The 18,845-nt window shown below is 35.2% G+C and overlaps 1 protein-coding gene across 50 annotated transcripts in view; it reads right to left on the reverse strand.

The window, feature by feature from the left end:
- Positions 1-18,845, reverse strand: part of si:ch211-51h4.2 — a 458,725-nt gene that overhangs the window by 370,013 nt on the left and 69,867 nt on the right. The window lies entirely within an intron of this gene.

Genomic DNA, 18,845 nt, shown 5'->3' on the forward strand with positions numbered 1-18,845 from the left:
TCTCGTGGATAGGGAAACCTTTACGCACAGACATCAATTAGCCTATAAATAATTAATTTTGATTGTTAAGCGCAAAGATTTGTTCAAAACTATTTCTAAATTCAGTTCTAATTTCTAGCAAACGAAAAAATGAACAATAATAACCAAGTGTGGTCAAAATACTGAGTTATTTCCAAATACATCTGCCATGCCCCATATGGTCTAAAATTTTACAGGTGGACAAATCTAAGATTGTTTTTAATAAAACATATATAAATATGGATATAATAAATAATACTGCTAATAATAATAACATTATACAAAAGCAAATTGAATGAACTGAAAAAGCCTCCCGAGATGAAGAAAGTAAGGCAGTGGTTTTTAAATCTTCATGTAGGCTAGAAATTAATATGTTTTGTAATATTTTAATAATTTATATTTATATCCTGTATATATCCTTATTATATCCTTTAAAAAGATATTATATATTTTTCATATGTAAAGATATTTGCGTATCGCTCTACATCTTGTGTGTAGTGTGTAAGCCAGGCGCACTTTGCGCCAGACAATAGACCGACTTTGTTCTGGTCTAAAGATCAGACTATTTACAGTTTCTCAAAATAGCAACGCGGCAAAAAACGCCTGCTTTTTTAGACCATAACGCCTATGGGCGCACATTTGAGCGCAAATGCATTTGCTATTTAAACAGCATGGCGCAACACCTCAAAATGACCCTTGCGCTGAGCTAAAAGTAGCAAAAGAGTATTGCGCCGCGGCTTGCGCCACATTGCGTCGGGTGTATGATAGGGCCCAATGGTTTTAAAAACTCATTTCTAATAACTGATTTATTTTATCTTTGCCATGATGACAGCAAATACTATTTTACCAAATATTTTTCAAGACCCTTCTATACAACTTAAAATGACAGTAAAAGGACACATAGTTTATCCCTTTTTTCTGATTTAATATTAATATTATGGTTCTTCTGAGTGTGCCACTTTAGGTTCAGTTCAAAACACAATTCAAATTTTTTTATTATAATGTGTTCAAAAGTGTTATTTTAGGGGCGTGTACACAGCTCTCTGTTTTAGGGGTGTGTTGCTTCACATGAAAATCAGTTTCAAATTCCCGCCAAACGTAACAAGGGGGCAGAGCCATGAGCTCCCCCGCTCTGTGTTTGGCAACAGACAGGCAGACAGAGAAAAGCAAGCAACATGAGTGAGAGGACCAGCATTCAGCCGTACACGTGACACTCGGACACAGACCAAGCAGAGAGTACAAAATTATTTGTGTCTTTGTATAGTTTTGCAGCCAACTGTGTGCTAGTTTAAAGTTCAGAGCTTGTACACAGAGACTAATAACCACGCACACTGAATTAACTTTGACTGAGGCACCAGATGACCCGCTTAGAGCCACGACACAGCACATCAGACATGTACATTCGCATTTTATTTAAAATGAAACTATTCAGAAGGAGCTCTGTGGCGCCGCAGAAATATGAAGTGTCCCGAATCGTGGCTGGGCACGGCGGACAGCCATCGACTTGAAGTGCTGTTGTGTGCGACTCACAGGCAAGTTTGTTATTTTATTTCCAATGGAGCGACACTCACGTGAGGCAACGCACTCGCACTTTCCAGCTGCACCTAGTTAAGATCACACTCACTGGGAGCTTCTGTGACTGCGAGAAATGCAAACAGCTGAAGTTTAAGATTGAAGCAATGAAAAGTACACTAGTTTGCAAACCTACCTACAACAAAGTCACAAATAATAATTCCGATGAGAGCGAACATGACCATGAACCATTTTTAAGTTGTTAAATTGAAAAAAAAAAAAAGGACTGGGTGTGTTTATATCACCCAAATATGACAATCTATACAATATACCTACACACATGTCTTTCCAAACAGCTTGAAAAGTAGATTTTTCACCATAGGTGCCCTTTAAAGGCTTAACTAGGATAATTAGGTTAACTAGGCAGGTTAGGGTAATAAGGCAAGTTATTGTATAACAATAGTTTGTTCTGTAGACTATCAGGAAAAAAGGCTAATTAATTTTGATTAATTTTAATTAAAGGGGCTAATTATTTTGACCTTAAAATAGCTTTTAAAAAATTAAAAACTGCTTTTATTCTAGCTGAAATAAACAAATGAGACTTTCTCCTAAAGAAAGAAAAATATTATCAGACAAACTGTTCAAATTTCCTTGCTCTGTTAACATAATTTGGGAAATATTTAAAAAAAAGAAATGGGGCTAACTGTAGATGATTTTAACCCTTTGATGCACAACAGGAACATGGATCTAAAGTGACCCGACTACGTTTTTTTTTTCCATATTTTTGCAAGATTTTAAGTTCATCACTTAATAATTCAGGAATTATGTTTTTTCATCAACAGAAAGTCTTGTTTTGTTTTTTCTTTTTTACTTTTTGAATAAAAAAAAAATATTTGTGTGTCACTACCCATTTAATGCACGCCTGATAGACAAGAAGACAGAGGTGGTTATCTTTTCACAAGTTTTATTCACAACAATGTCACTGATCACAAAGAGAATTCAAGGGGTTGTTGTGTAAGCTGTGATGATCTTCAAACACAGCAATGTGAGTCTCAGTGATGTAGCATTCAATCTAACAGGGTGTTCACTTTCACTACACACTGCAGGCGAATACTCAGATACACAGTTCATCAAGATTGGTAGTGGATAGTCGGACAAACACAACTCCAGTGTAAGCATTCAATCTCAAAGAGTGTTTGCTCTCATTACTCACTGCAGAAGAATACTCAGAAATACAGTTCATCAAGGTGGCGGTGGATCCTCAGTGAACGCTACACAACTTTAAGCCTTCCATTAGAATTAGAGAGAAGTATCAGTAAGCAGATAAAGATAATCCGTAGGTGATTATATGAGCACACAATTCATCAGAATGATAGTAGATCCTCTAGTAAACATCAAAGAATAATAACACCCCTTGATCAGCCCGGAGGACTCAAAGACTCATGTGGGACATCAATGGAAGAAGTTGAAAAGACGAAGAAGCAAAGGTGAAGACAACAATCTGACTTCAATACCAGCCAATGAGAGAATCAAGAAGGTATGTATTTACAGTGTTTAGAGTAATGGAAAACAGGTGCAAATGATTAGTAATCTGGAGAAGGTTTACAAGATTGGATGGAGGTGGTATGTGAGGGAGAACGTTGATTAGGGTGAGCAGGAACGAGCCAGGGATGTGACAATGCCATTGGTCTAAAATGACCAGTATTTATTTAAATAAGTTAAGTATTTATTTCCGTAAGTTATTTCAATCATGGCTGAGCAATTTTATTTTATTTATTTATTTTTATTTTTTGCAGAATATTTAAATTAAATGCATTTTGTTGCTTACAATAACAGGTTTTCATAAAATATCTTATATGAAAGGACACCTATGGTGAAAAATCTACTTTTCAAGCTATTTGGACAGACAAATGTGTAGATATAGTGTATAGACCGTCATATTGAGGTGATATAAACACACCCAGTCCTTTTTTTCAATTTAACAACTAAAAACGGTGGACCAATTGGAGCGTTTTTTAGACCGACTGAAACTTGACGTAGGAGTGCGGTCTCCCTGCCCACCGAATTGATTGACAGCTTTGCATAGTAACATGTCCTGGTATTCACGTGTATAATCATACCAACAAGATCAGACATGAGCAAAGCAACCGGGAATAAAAGGTCTGTTCTGTTCACTAGGATCATCAATCATCATCAAATGTGATTAATCTGCCCACTGGCCTCTGTCCATCATGGCCTCCTAACCATCCCCATATTCAATTGGCTTCATCACCGTCTCATCTCCACCAATCAGCTGGTGTGTGTTGTGCGGTCTGGCGCAAAATGGCTGCCGTCGCGTCATCCAGGTGGATGCTGCACACTCGTGGTGGATGAGGAGATTCCCCCCATTGTGTAAAGCACTTTGAGTGCCCAGAAAAGCTCTATATAAATGTAAGGAATTATTATTATTATTATTATTATTATTATTATTATTATTAAGAGTAAGTTTCACATGTTTAAAATGTTTTAAAACAGTGCAAGTGTGTAAGTAATTACAGCAATTCACTTCAGCTTTACTTCATCAGCACAGCCACGTGTCAAAACAATTCTAAAGAAAGATGCTTCAATCCTGGTTTGTGGACGTTAAATCAGGTTTATTTTGTACATAAACATAACAGATATGCATACAGCAGTGGAGATTAACCTGTATCCTGTCACATTTAGTGCAAAAAGAATGCAAAGTTAGACGCTCGCTCTGTCTGTTTGGTGAGTGTGTGTTGGTCTGTATCTCTGTGTGAGTGTGTGTACCTGTGTGTGCGCGCGCGTGAACTTTGTACATTGACATTGTGTGTCGATGCATCTCCACAACAAATACTCATTGGTAAAGTTTTTATTGTAGTATTTCTCACAAACGCTACGTGAGAACTTCTTCCTCTAAGTCTGTCTGTTGTCTGGAGGGAGGAGATTAAGGCATGCAGAAAGGCACGTTGAAACAGTATGCAGGGAGGACTAGCCTTAAAGGCGCAGTACGACAAAACAACCCCTGGTGGAAAAATGTATAAGTAGAATCTTGTAAAAGGTATAATAAAAAATCTGATAGGTGTTTTGAGCTGAAACTTACACATTCTGGAGACCCAAAACACTTATATTAAATCTGAAAAAAGGGAACCTAGATGCCTTTTAAACTCTTTATCTTAATCTTGTTTAAAATAGTTTGGGTTTTGGGTTGATAGGGGAAGACATTAAAAAATAAAATGTATTGGGTAATTTAATAGATAACATAAATCTGCATATCTAACAACCCTTTTTAGAGACTTTTTAACATTTAGAAAACAACAACAACACTGACAACACAATCCAGAATAGACATTTGCAGCCATATAATTACTACAATCTGAAATAAAAAAAAATAAAAATAAAAACAGAGAGAACACAACCCGACATACCAATCCGTCAGAACTTCAATGTATAGCATTGACTAGCTGTATAGCCTTGAGTTGAGCCCGCAAAAGAAATTCACATCAGAAGTAAATCCATCAATAAACTGCATCCAACTGCACATAAATTTCTAATGCTTCTGCCACTTTGATACTGCCCTCTGATATTTAAGATTCTAGGCTTTTAACATTCTCTGGCAGACCGAGTCCATTTTCATCAGTCCGTCACCTTTGCGGCCCTGCAGTTCTCTCTGAATACCACAAAAAGAGGATCAAATGACTAATCGATACACTTCATCTCTGAAGTTTGTAGAACTTCATTAGCACATTCACTCGGGTGGATTTGGCACTGATGTGCCCCTGAAGGATTGTGGGAATGGCTTTTTATTATGCTTCGAGTCTGCAGAGAGAAGGAAGAAAAAGGCAGACAAACAGGAATGATGCAGAAAGAAAGCAAAAATGAAAGACATGGGATGACAGTCTCCTGCCCCAGATGGGAGTCCTGACAGCACACATTTGTCTTTGACATCCCACTCCCTGCCATCATGAGCCCAAGCAAAACAAAATGAGGGTATGATCGTCTGAACAATGACACTCTTTTTGATGCTTGAAAAAAAAAAAAAAAAGCGGCTCCAACTCCCTAAAGAACACACGAGAGCTACCAGTAATATTATTAGTTTAAAGGGCACCTAGGTTACCCTTTTTTCAGATTTAATATAAGTCTTTTGCGTCTCTAGAATGTGTATATAAAGTTTCAGATCAAAATACCCATCAGATTTTTCATTATACCTTTTACGAGATGCTGTTTTATACTGATTTCCAGCAGGGGGTGGTTTTGTCATACTGCGCCTTTAAGACGAGTTTTTCCCGCCTACTGCTTCTACATGCCTCCTCCCTCAGCTGCGTCAGACAACAGACAGACTTAAAGGAAGAAGGTCTCACGTAGCGTTTGTGAGATACTACAGTAAGAACTAACCTTTACTAATCAGTATTGTGAAGTTGCATTGATGAGTCACACACAATATCGTTACAAAGTAAACGCGCGCACACACACAAACACACACACACACCGCAGATGACATGCCTCCTCCCTCAGCTGCGTCAGACAACAGACAGACTTAAAGGAAGAAGGTCTCACGTAGCGTTTGTGAGATACTACAGTAAGAACTAACCTTTACTAATCAGTATTGTGAAGTTGCATTGATGAGTCACACACAATATCGTTACAAAGTAAACTCGCGCACACACACACACACACACACACACACACACACACCGCAGATGACACACACACACACAGCCAGGCAGACAGACAGAGCGCGCTTAGCTTAGTTAAGGCTAACCTCAAGTACTGTGTGGATATCTGTTATGCTAATGTACAAAATAAACCTGATTTAACTTCCACAAACTTCCGGGATTGAAGCGTCTTCTTTTATAATTGTTCTGACACGCGGCTGTGCTGATGAAGTAAAGCTGAAGTAAAACGCTGTAATTAATTACACACATACTCTGTTTTAAAACACTTTAAACATGTGAAACTTACTCTTAATCACATTTGATGATGATTGCTGATCCTAGCGAACAGAACAGACCTTTTATTCCCGGTTGCTTTGCGTATGTCTGTCTGGTCTTGTTGACATATACAGGCGACTACCGGAACATGTTAATGCGCGCAGCTGTCAATCAATTCGGTGGGCGGGGGGAAATCGCACACCTACGTAATGGTGCGATCGATTTGAAAACAGCTCCAATTGGCCGACCCTTTTTTTTGTAGTTAAATTGAAAAAAAAAAGGACTGGGTGTGTTCATATCACCCCAGTATGACGGTCTATACACTATACCAACACACAGATCTGTCCAAACAGCTTGAAAAGTAGATTTTTTACCATAGGTGCCCTTTAAATTATGATGATTATTATAATATATTTTAATATATTTATACATTATAACTTCTTAGTTTAGTGCTAAGCTACAGTATACATGGTCTAAGAAACATTTCATTATACACATGATTAAAACATCATAAAGAGAGACATTCAGAGGAATGTTCAAGCTGCTCTTTTTCAAACAATGAGTGGCGAACAATGGATTTCAATCTTATTTTTTTTTTCTTCAAGTAAATGATTAAATAATAGTAAATAATAATAAAAATACAACAACAACATGTGCTTAATCCAGTTTGTGCTATAATGATTATTATTATATTAATATATATTACATAAATATCAGTGCTTAATTTGTTAATTGTGAGATCCCAAAACAGATCAGGGTATTGTATCCGGCATGTTAAAAGAGGGGGGAGAGGTGTCACGGTTGAAAGTGAAGAGCGGGGTGGGTGTGCGTGTAAGGTGCCAGATCAGATTTCAGAGGTTCCGGCACAAATTAGGCCCTGATTAATATATTATATTTTTATTAATATCTTATATATTAATACATTATTGCATTTTAGTTTAATGCTAATCTACGGTATACATGGCCTAAGAAACATTTAATTATACTGTGTTTTCATATAATTATATGTTCAAAACTCCATAAAGAGAGACAATTATAAGAATGTTCAAGCTGCTCCTTTTCATTCAATGAGTGAACAATGGATTTTAATCTTTATTATATATTTATCTTTTTCAAGCAAATAATTTAAAATAATAATACAAAAACATGTGCTTAATCCAGTTTGTCCTATAACGATTATAATTATATTTATGTATAATATACAGTGGGGTAACGGACGGGCCAGCCACCACCCACCCTTACCCCTCCCCCAACTGAGCGTGATTTCTGTGACCATCACAACTTGGAAAGAATATTGAATATTTATGTAAGAATATTTTGTAGGAATATTTATAATAACTTTATAATAAACAGCCGTAGTTTGGTAATAAGCAGTTAATAATCCGGTTGTTAATAGTGAGAATTGATAGTTAAACTAGTCTTACCATTCATTTGTCTCTCATAAAAGTGTAAAAAAAAAAAAAAAAAAAAAAAGATGTCTATATCTAAATATTTAGAGTGGTCTGCTTAACTTTCTAATGTTTTTATGATTATTAATAATCATGCATTTGTGTTTAAATGAGAAGGTGACATTAAATTAATTATATGATTTATATTCATATTAAGAGTACCACTTCGCTTATCCAACATTTGATTAATGTATATTTATAAAAAAAACACATTTAAACTCCTAACAATATATGCAGTATAAATATATCAGCTCAGCTGCTCCTTTTTCCTTTGCACTGCAAAGATGGATTTTGTTGAAACTTATTTAATTTGAAAGCTAAAAACCAAGTAGTACTTCACTATAATAACTAAAATTATGATTCAAATGAAAGATTTTTGATATAAAAGAAGACATTTAATAACTTTAGGAACATGCCAAAATCACATTGGAAAAAAAAAACTTTTAAGAGTACATTTTAGCACAGGGCAGACAACTTAATTATATAAAATATTTTACTTCCCAACAACAAAACTGTGGACAGTAAAAATTCTTATTTAAATTGTCTTATTCAAGTCTGAACCAAACTTTCTGGTGCTTTTTCTTCATTTTCTGGATTTCTTTTTTTCTTTTCTTTTTTTCTTTTTTGTAAAATAAAATAAAATAAAATAAAATAAATAAATAAATAAATAAATAAATGAGCATGAACATCTTGTCTATGTATTTCCAAAAAAGAAAAATCTATGTCCAAAAATGATGTTTCTTGTACTATCTATTTGACTCATCAAATTGAGCTTTGTCTTCATTTTGTTGCCATTACAAAACCTGCTTCAATAGTTCACCTCAAGCATCATCACTAACGGCTATATTTTAATCCAAACTATAATATTGTTCAAAGCATCAATTTTAATTTAAACATGATTATTTTTTATTTATTTGGGATGGAATATAATTTACTAGGTTTAGAAATGTATGAGATTTTAATGAAATTTTCTTCCTTACATAAAGTATTAAATGAGAAAAGTCATTTCCTAATGAATTTGTCTCAAGTGTGTGTGTGTGATTTTTTATTTTTTTTTAAAAGTGCATTTTAATTAAAAGTAAAAACTATCAGGTTAAGAGGTTATATAGCCTCAGGGGCAAAAAGTACAGCAACAGCGCTTGGATCCAATCATCATTGCTGTATGGATATTTATGACTAGGATGTATCCAATAGATACTTCTTAACAGCGCAGTTTTTAATTAACATCATTCTCATTATGTTCTCGAAGGGATCTTATTATACACGTCTCCCCTCCTGTGGTCCCCTTATAACATCATTCCTATATCCAAATGTAATCATAATTCCCATTACGAAACATTCAGAATCAATCCAAGGACCCAAAACGTTAGTACTTTCTTTTAGTTTTCTTTATATGGTCTTTATGGACCCCGGAGGAAGTTTGTAATTCCAAAAAGCAAATTATATTTCTCTTCCTCATCTTTTTTATTATTATTATTATTTATATTTCACAAACTGCATCAAAAAATAAAATGCCAAAAGCAACAGAAACAAAACTTGCTGAAAAGGAAAACAGCAAAACTTGAGCAGGTTGTAATTATGACCATCCTTTAATTGAATTATGACGCCGTATGCTGAGTTTGGAGAGAATCCCATGTCTGCTTATTCAATTTTTCATGTTTACCTTCTCCTCTCAGACTGAATGCTAATGCGCATATGAGCTTTCTCAGACCGTTTTTATCACTCAGTGTATAATTCACCTGTAATAATGCAACAATCACAAAAGAATAGAAGTAACAGTAAAGCAGTCCCTAAAATGCACTTCCTTCTCTTATCAATTATAAAACAGTTATCAGGCTAGATGATTAATGACTACTTCTACAATCTAAAATGTCATACACTCTGGTCAAAAATATGTTGAGAAACAAAAGTTTATTACTTTTTTGAGAGAAGTGTCCAATGGTGTCGAAGTTGTACTCCTCTATATATTTGAAAAAAAAAAAAATAGTAATTTTGTAAAATATAGACGTTTTAAAAAAAGTATCTTCTGCTTTCCACTAATTTTTATAGTAAAATGTGATTTATTCCTGTGACTCAAAGCTGCACACTCGATATCATTACTTAGTGTTCAGATTTTCCTTTAGAATTCTTTTTTTCTAGGATGCTTGTTAGTTGATTTATTAAAAAGAGTTATTCTTGGTCCTCAGTGATTATTCCTTAATAATTGTATTATAATCATTCCTGATATTATGAGTGTTGATTTTTTTCTCCACTTACATTTTCTGTATTAATAAATGCATAAAGAAAACAAAATACCAACATTAATTTGAAATAATTGAATTAATTCTGTACCTTTAAAATTACAATTGAAATCAGAATTATTAGCCCCCTGGTTTATTTTTCCCCCCAATTTCTGTTTAACAGAGAGCAGATTTTTTTCCCAACACATTTCTAAACATAATATTTTAATAACTCATTTCTAATAACTGATTTATTTTATCTTTGCCATGATGACAGTAAATAATATTTGACTAGATATTTTACAAGACACTTCCATACAGAATAAAGTGACATTTAAAGGCTTAACTAGGGTAATTAAGGTAACTAGGCAGGTTAAGGTAATGAAGCAAGTTATTGTATAACAATGGTTTGTTCTGTAGACTTTCGAAAAAAAAAAATAGCTTAAAGGGGCTAATAATTTTGACGTTAAAATGTTTTTAAAAAAACTAAAAACTGCTTTTATTCTAGCCAAAATAAAACAAATAAGACTTTCTCCTGAAGAAAAAAATATTATCAGACATACTGTAAAAATTTCCTTGCGCCGTAAGACATTGAGCTAATAAAAAAGACTTGAACTGTACATTTATTAAATATATTCACTTCATTTTGATTAATATGGTATCGATCAGTGATTTCATTAAAAATATATATTTTTTATATTTATTTTAAGGTCTTCAACATTATATAATATAATTTTTAAAGAAGTGATTTAATTCTAATATCAGTAATGTTAAGAAATGTATCAGGTTTTAGATACAAAACTTTATAAAGGTACACTCTCTAAAATGTATAAAACATTTTATCTTTTTGTTTGTTTATCAGACAGTTAGGTTGCTCATTCTTTTGTAAAATAGAGCAGAGCTGGGAATCAGATCTCAATCATGTTTTCACAGACGAGAATGGTCCAAGGCTGTCTCGTGTACATATAGCTAACCTCTATTCCCTGTTCTTGATTTTGTTACGAATTAAGTGATTTCCCAAAAATATGTTTGTTTTTTTTAAACCATACGAATTACCATATATTATCCATAACCTAGTGATGAGAAAAAATGTGTCATTTATAGTTACTATTATAGTTAAAGTTATAGTTAAAAATTGATTTAAATACACATTTTAAATTACACAAAATAAAATAAAATGCATCAAAACAGATTTATTTGTACTGTTTCATTATATGACTATTTTTCCTCTTTTTTTTGAAAAAAAGTAAAAGCAGCTTCAGTTGGCATGAGAAAATGTCAAACAAACAAGTAAACAAAAATACCCAGATGCAATATTTAAATGTTTAAATGGAAAAAAAAAGTCATATATGTTTATACTCCATTTGCCTCATAATCTCTGTGGAAATAAAGCACAAACATTCATGCACACACACGGCTCAGTATTAGAAAAAAGAAAAACAACTTTTCAGGGATATTGTACTTCTACTACACAATGCAATGCTGCCTGCAGGGCAGTCTGGCCACTGTCAACCGGTCATCTGTTTGCCAAAATAAACATGAAACAGGTTTTATTTAACAATTTTTCCAGATTTTTGTGTAGTTTATTCCTCTCAAAATACATAAGAGACAGGCAAAATGTGCTTTGTGTTTTTGCAGAGAGAAGCATTAGGAGATCAAACACCCCACAGGCCTGACATAATGAGAAAACTTCCAGTCCTGACTGCATTTACAAACATTACTCACAATGAAGCCATGATCTGACTGACAAGCAGAAAGTGGAAAATTAAGCTTTCAAACTGAATATCTAGACAACAAACAACATGACTGACTAGTTGACATTCTGTGAGATAAATAAAGCAAAAAAGCTTAAGGTGAGACACTGCAGACCAAAAAAGTACATATATACATAAATCATTCACCTGTCATTTTTCAGATTTTGGCCCTTTTTTTGGCTTTACATAAAGCAGTTTCTCTAATTTTTTTCTGCCACACCTTCAAGACAGAGGAGGATTCCGAGCACCACCCGTCCCCAGTCACCCAAACAAAATGCTATTAAACTTTGGCTTCAATTTTAACTCTTCAAATTGATTGAAATAACATCATATTTATGTTGGTCTACTCTTTGTCCTGCTTTTCTCTTTTTGTTTCTTTTCATTTACACTCTTATGCAAAAATTTGGGCACCCCTCTGTGGCTGCATAATAATGTGCTCTCTTTATGAGAGAAGATTGCAGTGAAACGCCATCCGGTTTCTAGTAAAAGTTAGATAATGTCATTTCAGACAGAAAGACATAAGCCCCTTTCACACAGTGATACCGGTAAATATCCGGAAAATTTACGGAACGACTCTACCGGTATATACAAAAAAGCGCTGTTCAAACAGGCGAGGACGTTACGGAATTTTTCCGGAAAAGAGCATTCACACATCCATTCCAAAATACCGGTAAATTCTGACATCATTCACCACAAATGAGCTTTAAACGGCTGCGCTTGTATTTGTAAACATTTGACTAAATTACAAACTCTTTTGATGATCAATATTGTGAACAACTTTCACAGGATCACTTTCGCATGTCGAGATGTTCATTATATGTGCTTGTGCAGGCGCTCACAGGCTGTTTCATGGGCACACGCAAAGCTTGAAGGTAAACAAACAACGGCTTATCATAAGCATCTCATCGATGATTATTTGCACAGTTGGCATAAAGAAGAACATATAAACGTGATCTGACTAACTTCTAGCAGCTAAATGTGTCTGGAAAAATATTCAAAGGCTTTTATTCTCACAAACCGTGCGGACGTAAATGCGTCTGACTGTTGTGATTGGCTAAAGCAGACGTCTCACGTCAGCACGTTCTAGACGTGCACGCGCTTATTACGGTAATCTTCCTTCTGCATTCACACAGCGCAGCATTCCGGCAAATTACCGGTAATGTTACAACTTCTCTTTCCGGAAAATAGCCAGAACGAATTTACCGGTATTTTCAAAAAGGACCTGTTCACACATACAACCTTTCCGGAAAATTGCCGGCAATTTTCCGGAAAGGTCTGTATGTGTAAAAGGGGCTATAGTGTAGCAGTATTGAGATGTGTGAAATTAAATGAAAACTGTAAAATAGGCTATGCAGAAGTTTGGGCACCCTCTCTTTTTGTGTAGATTTCAAAGCCTGTAGTCACTTAATAGTGATTGATCACAACACAAAATTGATCTGAGTGATTCAGTAAACCTTAACAATCTTAACACAGGTCCGACCAATCATGACAAAAGGATATTTATGATAATTGATTGCTAGTTGTGCTTCTCCTTATTGTGAACATGAAAATAGCAACAGGAGAACTTCCTAATGACCTAAAACTAGGATAATTCATCAACATGAATGGATGCAAAAAGCTGTCACAGATGTTTAAAGTCTCTATCTCCAGTCAGAAATATAGTAAGAAAATGGAAGGCCACAGAAACAGTTCTTGTGAAGGAAAGAAGTTGTAGACCAAGAACAATATCCGAAAGGCAAAGGAAAAGGATGGTTAAAACTGAAGGATTCGGATTTCTGCTTTCCCGTCCATCTCATCATGGACCAACGTTTATCCTTTTCATCATCCTGTTTCTTAGCATTTAACTGTGAATTGATTTTAATTAATGAATAAGTTAACACATTGCTTAATATAAGAATGTTCAGTGCATTTGCCTGTCTCTTTATACCTATTTTCAGGAGCCAGCAAACTAGGTCAGAGGTCATGGAGATCTTGAGTGGAACTGAGGACTGGAAGCAACTGTTTCTATTGTTATTTCTAGGAGATAATACTGTCTAAAATGTCTAAAGTGATTTTGCTATAGTTTTACGGTTAAATCTTTTAAAGTGATTCTACTTTTTATTCAAGATAGACTTTGTGTAGTAAGAATATAACTGCCTGATTGTAGATTATACCAGTTTTTAACCAGTTTTGATAAAAACGGCTGACGGTACACTCAGCCTTAGATAAGAAACAGATTATACTTTAAGTGTGTGTGTTCTATTTGATTGTTGATCCGTTTCACAGGTCTGGAGTCAGCTCTAATCAGTCTAAAGGGTGTCTGACGTTTATGTTTAGATATTGTTCAGAATTGTACGCACAAACCTCACGTGGAAATGTTCAAAGTCTATCTGTGTTTTAACCAATCAGGTTAGAACACCTGTATGTGTGACGCAGTTAATGACGTTATGTGAGAGTATAATTGTTATTGATTGGTGATTGTAAGCAGAGCGGCCTAGGAACTCATTGCGAGTGTTGAAGCTGGCTTCTGCGGATGAAACTGCAAACTATCTTCAGTAAACTTGATTTATTTATTTAAATCTCTGACTCCGGCTCTTCTTCATCTACCAGACTGGTCATTCTTTGGGTTAAACTGTAAACTATCCCTACAAAACGGTCACAGATAAACCACAGATGGCCTCTAAAGAGCTTCAGGAATATTTTATGTCATTATGGCTAATAACGTCATTATACATCGTTCCACAGTATTCTTCACAAAGAACAGCTTAATGGAAGGTGAAGCAGACAAAGCCTTTTCTGCATTCTGCCAAGGAGAAGAGTCGATTGAGGTATGCAAAGGCTCATCTGGACAAGCCTCAATCATTTCGGAAAAATGCACTGTGGACAGATGCCACAACCATGGACCAAGAACACAGCACACACAGGAGAATTACCTGCTCCCTATTGTAAAATATGGTGGAGGCTCCATCATGCTCTGAGTAGCCTGTCACTGGAAAGATTGTCAGAGTTAAAGTTTGCATGGATTCTACCCAGTATCAGCAGATTCTGAAGAACAATGTTCAGGAATCAGTGAAAAAGCTGAAGTTATGGCAGGGTTGGATGTTTCAGCAAGACAACGCCACAGTACCAAATCTACCAAGTAATTCAAAGCACCTGAAACTACGAATACTGGAAGCCTGTGTTAGAATTTTTCCTAGGGTGTTGCTATCAGTGTGTGAAAAGTGGGAGAAGAGGGTTGCATTGACAATCTAATGTAATGGACAGTTCATTGAACACATTTTATAAGCGGTCAGACACTTGTAAATAACTCATGAAAGATTAAAGTTAAAACCAAACACACCATTGTTTTTCTTGTGAAATTCCTAATAAGAGTGCTATGTCAAATGACCCTCTTCCTATTGAAAAAACAAAAGTTGGATCCAAGATGGCCGACTTAAAGGGTCACGAAACACCAAAACACATTTTTTGAGCTGTTGACAGTCGTATATGTGTCCCACACAGCTAAAAACACTATTAGGACACCTATATTTCACTAAAAAGTGTAAATTGGTTGTTTTTGCGTTAATTCAAGCAAATTCGTACTTCCGGTTTGAAACAAATTTTTGAAGCTGCGTCACGGCCATGACATAATAGCGTTGTATTCCAGCATGCAGACTGAATGTCTGTGCCAGAGTGAGTCTTATTACGTCTTACAGTGTGTTGCATTAATGCATGAGTAAGGCTTGGTTCAAACTAATCAGCGCGCTCTATTTTGCAACTTTATTAATATTCATTACTGTCAGAGTGTAGACGGCAGAGACACAACGTTGTATTGGCAAAACAAGCGTGAAGTGTTGCTTTTATAGTTTGCTGCAGTTAAGTTTTGTTTTCATTTTCTCTCTGTGAGAGCGCAGACTCACGTGTGGATTAACAGTGTACGCGACGCGTGTCCAAGGAGGATTATTGTTTACCTGAGAGCTGGATTCGCTTGTAGTCTCCTCTAAATAAAGACGCGGCTCTAGTTGCTGTGGATTGTCCTGTCTCTACAGATTTGGTAAGTGAGCGACCAGTGCTCTTTGTTTATTCAGTTCGTATTTTATTTGTATTAAACAAACTATTGCACCGAGTGTAAACAAGTTAGCACTAACAGTTACAACTAAACTATAACCTCGTGTTGGATTTTGTGACCGGAATAACACACGCGGCTTTCTGACACTACCTGCCGTGTGCATCTAAGTTTCCGGGAAATGCTGAGTTTTTTTTTCTCTCATTCGCCGTGCGGTATCAAACATTGCATGAAAAATACACGCTTAGAGCAGTTCCTCGAATCAAATATCACGTTTGTCGGGAGGGACATGAATGAAAGTCCACCATTTAATAATTTGGCAAATAATTCGACTACAGATGTCCATGTAAACACTGTCACATTGTCCGCTGTGGTTGTGTGTTTTGACTCTGAAATTCAGCGCGCCCAAATAGACACTCCCACACCAAGCCTCTTTTCTTCCTCCGACACTCCCCCCTAAACAGAGCTGGACACGCCCACTTTTCTGACTTTTTCCAAAGTAGAGGTGTGAAAACACCCTGCTGAAACGAGGGGGTTTCATGGCCCTTTAAAATAGCCACCATGGTCACCACCCATCTTGAAAAGTTTGCCCCCTTAAAAATACTAATGTGCCAAAAACAGGACTTTAATATCACCAAACATTCCCATTTTATTAAGGTGTATCCACATAAATGGCCCACCCTATTTATGTATGTTTTGGGTTCAGTGTTTGTTCAAACAAGATTTTTATTTCTAATTACAAAGAGGTTTGCACAAGAGGTAATGAAAGCTGTAAAAACACAAAATGTTGCATCGGTTGACATTGGATGTGTTAATTTGGCTAAACTAAAACAAACTAAACCTATAAAATCTAAACTACAATATTAAAACAACCTAAAACTAAACTGAAATGTACAATATTTTTAAATAGCATAAAAAGTAACAATGCAAAACTAATAAATCCAGCAAAATAGCAAAACAACATCCTTAAAAAAAACCATAATCCTTTAGTAATTCAGGTTGAAAATTTTGACATTATTGCACAGTGCTAATTTCACACAATATACTGACATACTGATAAAACTTGTTGAATAAAGTCATTATTTTTGTTTTGGTTGCCCAAAAATATGATCGTAGCTTGATAATATTCTGATTGAACCACTTTAAAGCATATGGTCTGGTTCAAAGATATTTTGGTCCCTTTCTGGACTTTGAGTATGTCAGGAATCCTTCCATCTATTAAAATGTGGGAGCTCAGATTTCACTTAATATATCTTAATTAGTAATCTTGAAAGAACACAAGGTCTCATGGGTTTAGAAAAAAAAAATGACAACATTTTCATTTTAGGGTGAACTAATCCTTAAAAGTCTTTGTGATTTATTGTGTGATCTTTGAAAGCGACGTTGATGTGATTTTGTAAGCAGTTTTGATTTTTGACCCAATTAATTGTCGTACTGACACCGCTTCTATATTGCCCTTTTATCGTTTGTGTGCTAACTCCATAAATAATTTGTAAATAGTAAAGGCTAGGGAAGGTAGGGAGATTGATGTCATGTTTTGTTCATTGCAATCTCTTTTGGTCTCTGCTTTTGTTAGAGAGTTAGGCCCCGTTTACACTAATGCGTTTAGTTTGAAAATGCATAAGTTTTGCTACGGTTATGCCATCCGTCCACACTACGCTGGAGTTTACGAGCGACGAAAACGGAGCGTTTTGGAAACGCTAGAGAGCCCGTTTTCATTCTAAAATGCTGCTGCTCCATCTCAGTGTGGATGAAGGAAAACGGAGATATCTGAAAACGGAGGCGGGGCTGCCGAGATTCGCTAGCTGATTGGGGCTTTTGTGTCATTGCGTATCCTTCCCTTATTCGTCAAGCCCCTATCACATGACTATAACACATGGTTTTAACGCTACCGGAAGACAACAGACCAGCCTTCACTGTAAACAACAACATGGACACAGAAATGGGAGCGTTGTTTGCACTATTGTCTGTTTTAGGCACCATTGTGCAGTTAAACTCTGCCGTTTTTACTACAGCAGCGGCATATATTCGCTAGAACGCGCATGCCCAGAGGGCGCAAATGGTCACGTGATATACGTTTTTTGGTGGTGTAGTGTGGACAGTGATATGTTCAGAAATCATTTTTGATCTAAAACGCCGTTTTCAAACTAAAACGCACTAGTGTAAACGGGGCCCTAGACAAACATACTGCATTTTTAATTTATTTCCCTGGTCAGTTCCTGAAAAGATTTCTTTATTTGCCTATTGGAATTTTTAATTTATCGTTAAATCCTTAAAAAGATCTCCTGCTTCCACTCTCTCATTTTATGTTGTGTCCTTCGGCCCTAGACAAAACATAACCCTTCACAGTTTTTTATCTAAATTCTTGGAACCCGACTTCGCCCAGTGTTCAGATTGTTGTGCTTGAAATATATATGAATAAGCAAATAGTTAATGAAATGATGCAACATTTCCATATTTTAACACTAGAACTACATATACAATCCTTTTGAATTTTGTACATTTAATATAGTAAAATCCTATATTACTACATTAACCTGTAAACCTGTAAATATTTTATTCAAACATTGTTTTTTCATTAAAATTTAAACAGAATTTTTTTTTTTATTATTTCTTCCTTGAATTAGTATAAGGGTCAAATTCAGCATCCAGTACTTTTCCTATGGCTTTGTACATGCATGCCTTTGCTAAAAAAATAAAATAAATTATAACAAAAAATAAATAAATAAATAAATAAATAAACAAATAAATAAATAAATAAATAAATAAATAAATAAATAAATAAATAAATAAATAAATAAATTAATTAATTAATTAATTAAAAAAAACAACCCAGGCTCATTCTGATTACGTATACCCATACACATTTCTGGAGAGTGCCAAATACATCCCAGGAGCTATGTTTTTTTGCAGTTATTTTTTGCCCTTTGTTAGTCTTATCT

The sequence above is a fragment of the Danio rerio genome, chromosome 11, assembly GCF_052040795.2.
Source record: "Danio rerio strain M-AB ecotype USA chromosome 11, GRCz13ab, whole genome shotgun sequence".
Taxonomy (NCBI): Eukaryota; Metazoa; Chordata; class Actinopteri; order Cypriniformes; family Danionidae; genus Danio; species Danio rerio.